General features: G+C 39.2%; 1 protein-coding gene across 1 annotated transcript in view; it reads right to left on the bottom strand.

Moving 5' to 3' along the window:
• LOC107680249 (fibronectin type III domain-containing protein 3B-like) overlaps window positions 1–3,538 on the bottom strand; it is a 157,956-nt gene that overhangs the window by 124,879 nt on the left and 29,539 nt on the right. The window lies entirely within an intron of this gene.

Here is a 3,538-nt window from a genome sequence, read left to right as displayed (position 1 = left end):
TGGGTTTTTCACTGGCCGATGCCGATATTTAGAAATCAGGGCAGCCGATGGCCGATATATGATGCCAATTTTTTTGGCCGATATGTTTGGCCGATTTTCTTTCTTTTTTTTTTCCTTCATCTCATAAAAGTGAGTTTGAGTAAATGATTATTGCAGGGGACAAGATAGTAATAGTAGTAGTAGCCTCATTCAGAGTAATAATACATGGCTCAAAACTTAAGCACCTTCTCAAAACAGTTCTGAAGCATGCTTTTTGTTTGTTTGCTGACAGACACCAGTGTTTCCCACAGACTTGCAAATGCAAATTCATTCTCTGCCAGCAGGAGGCGCTGCTGGAGCGGAGATATAGCAGTTTCCCCGGTAACGGCTGTAATCAAATAAGCACTGCACTCACAAACGCTACTTTATCAGGCATTACAGCAAAGATGAAATGAAAATTTTCTTTTCGGTCAGTTCTTTTCAAAGATACAATCATATAAAAACACCAGCGCTGCATTTTAATTTTGAAACGTGCAGTGATAAGTTTATTCAACGGAGTAATAACTCAATGTATGGAAACACTGGACACTACTAAAAGTCAAATGGCCAAGTGATAGCTGTGTGTGAACAAGAAGCGGCTGCAGAGTGTGAGTTGCTCCGTCTCACGCAGTCTCTTCAGAGGGAGTTCCACAACAACGCTTAGCTGCCCGCAGGTGCACCTGCCTATAAATCGGCCTAATTTGCAGCACAATCGGCCGATGCAGATTAATTAAAAAATGCCAAAAATACAAGAGCATGTATTATAGTCCAGAATCCTTCACTAGTGACTATCTTGAGCTGTAACAAAGGCAACAGACAAGGAAAAAGAAAGAAATTAACTGGATATACACACACTACCATTCAAAGGTATGGGGTCAGATACAGCAAATATGCATTAAATTAATTGAATATGACAATAAAGATTTTAATTATAAATAAACGCTATTCTAATGTACTTTCTATTCAAGAATCCTGAAACAAAATGTGTTATGGTTTCCACAAACATATTAAGCAGGACAACCGTTTTCAACATTGACAATAATAAGAAATGTTTCTTGGGCACTAAATCAGAAGGAAAAATATATTTCATTAAAAACTGATAAACACTGATTAATATATGATTATAGATTATGTATTAATACATTATATTATATTTTAACTAGCCAAAACCTGACCTGTTGGTTGAGTTCATAAAACTCACAGAAAGTGACAATAAGAAAGAAAAAGAGAATAGATGGATAGGAAAGTTGGCTTCTGAATGTGTCAGAAATATAAACAGACAGAATCACTGTGAAATACACCATCGTACATGAAATAGAAAAAGAAAGAGAGAGACAGACAGACCGTCCAACAGATGGCCACACACAGAGACAAAACCCTACAGCTAACCAGAAATAATTAATGACCTTTTAAGAGCCGCCAAGTCACAGTCCCAGAGAGCTGAGGGGAAGACTTTGAGAGAGAGAGAGAGATGGATGGAAAACAAAAGAAAGAGATAGCAAAAAGGAGAGAAATGGGTTTAAATTACTAAATAAAGGCAATCAGAGTTAATTCAGTCAGCTGTCGGCTGTGAAGAGTGGTCCTGATGCAGTCGTGGTTTCAGGCGACAGGTTAAAGTGCTGGGTGGTTAGGCTGAAATTAGTTCAGTTGAGCGGCCCGTGCTGAGCTGCTTTGATGCCTGGATCCCTCCTGCTTTAGCAGCTAATGGGGCCTATGATAAAGCCTCGGCCTCTCACCCACCAAAAGCTATAATTAGGATTCCCACTGAAACTGAAGCCTGCATTTATTTTAGGATTTGTACAACTTTCAGTGGAAACTTACAATGAGATGGATATGGGCTGCGATAGCTTAATAGCTGTGTTTACAGAAATGCTGGACTAATTATGTCATACACTTTGTAGCCTTTTTCTCTCTTTGTTTGAAATATAGTTTTGTTCTGCAGCTGGTATGTTTGCTGTTATGTGCATGGATTTCCATTGTGAAGGCTGTTCTGCCAGTAAAATCCTTGAGGTTTCCTCCTCTTTGAAAGAATGTCTGATTAATAAGGTGTCGATTCCAAAAGACGATAAAATGTTAAATTGAAAAATTCCTTCAAGGATAGGCCCCAACAATCGGCCGCTTGTTCACTGAGGCTGAGGGAAGTGGTGGGATGAGAGACAGCCTTGTGTGAAGGGGCCAAACTGAGGACTGCCTCTCGAATCTAACAGAGGACGTAAAAGACGATAATTCACTGAGGTGTCACCTCATCTGCCAAAGAGGCCCAGCTGAGCTTTATAAACCTAGAGTCCTGAGTGTGTGAAACCTTTCCATTCAGCTATTGACATGCGACATTTACCTTAGCACTGTTCTTCACATACCTAGAGGTCAAACCCAGTATAAAATAAAACTAAATAAAACTAAATTAAATTAAATAAAAATAACATAAAAAATACAATAAAATACGAGTAACAAATCAACTAAATGACTAGAACTATAGTTACAAAAATAAAATATCATAATTAAAAAATATCCATCTAACACTACTACTGTATTTACGCATGAATGCATACAGTCTCTAGAGCAGAACAAACAGACCGGAGTCTCATGACTGGATGTATGAATGAGACTCTGGCCTTCTAGCTACTCTCCGTTCATTACCTCATTTTCACAGTAATTTCCCTTCACAATTTGAGAAACAAAAAGCAGCTCTCTGTTTGCAGCACTCACTTTCTTGTGCAGTCTGCCACACAGACTTGCATGCAATGCCACACACATGCAAACTCCCACAGCTCATGCACTGGGCTGACGGCACAGCACCTCAACAAAGCAAACTGTTATTTTAGGGGATGGTGGGCCCCATTATCTTTTCACTTGTCCTTTTCTCCTTCTGCTGCTCCTCCTCCCCCTTCTCTTTCTCTCAAGTGTTTAAAAAAACACCCAAAAATAAACAAATCAAACCAGCTGGTCAAAACCCGAGTACCAACAAACCCTGTTAAACTTGAAAAACAAGGGTTAATTGAATCCATAAGCATAGGTTTGTTTAATCTGCTTCCTCCACAGCTTTCACAACACACAGTTCTCTAATTGGCATTTAGATTAAAGGTAGATGAAAACAGGCTGAGTATGCCTTGGGAGATCATAGTATGACATGCGAGCGTACCTTTCACGCTTATAATGTCGGGTATCTCAGGATAACCCCCCTTGAATCTTGCAGGGACCAACATTAGCAGAGACAGTGTAAGGAGAATGAGACATGAAACATGAAAACTAACAGCTTATCAGTTACAATAATCATTATTTTAGCTAAAGACACTGAATTTGTGATATGCCAACTGTCAGATTCTATTGCTGATTTCAAAAATGTAATAGAAATACAATGTGGACAGATTTCGAAATTTTTATCTTGCACAATTCAAGTAGATACTTGAGAGCTGTACTTGCCCAATGTCTAGATAGCTGCCTGTTGTCAACATGGCTGCTGAGTGAACTGACTTGCCTTAAAACCAGTTAAACTCTGCGGACCCGGATACGGGTCCAAAAT

The sequence above is a fragment of the Sinocyclocheilus anshuiensis genome, unplaced genomic scaffold (assembly GCF_001515605.1).
Source record: "Sinocyclocheilus anshuiensis isolate Anshui unplaced genomic scaffold, SAMN03320099.WGS_v1.1 scaffold821, whole genome shotgun sequence".
Classification (NCBI taxonomy): Eukaryota; Metazoa; Chordata; class Actinopteri; order Cypriniformes; family Cyprinidae; genus Sinocyclocheilus; species Sinocyclocheilus anshuiensis.
The sequence above is the reverse complement of the archived record's forward strand: the minus strand, read 5'-3'. Positions and strand labels throughout refer to the sequence as shown.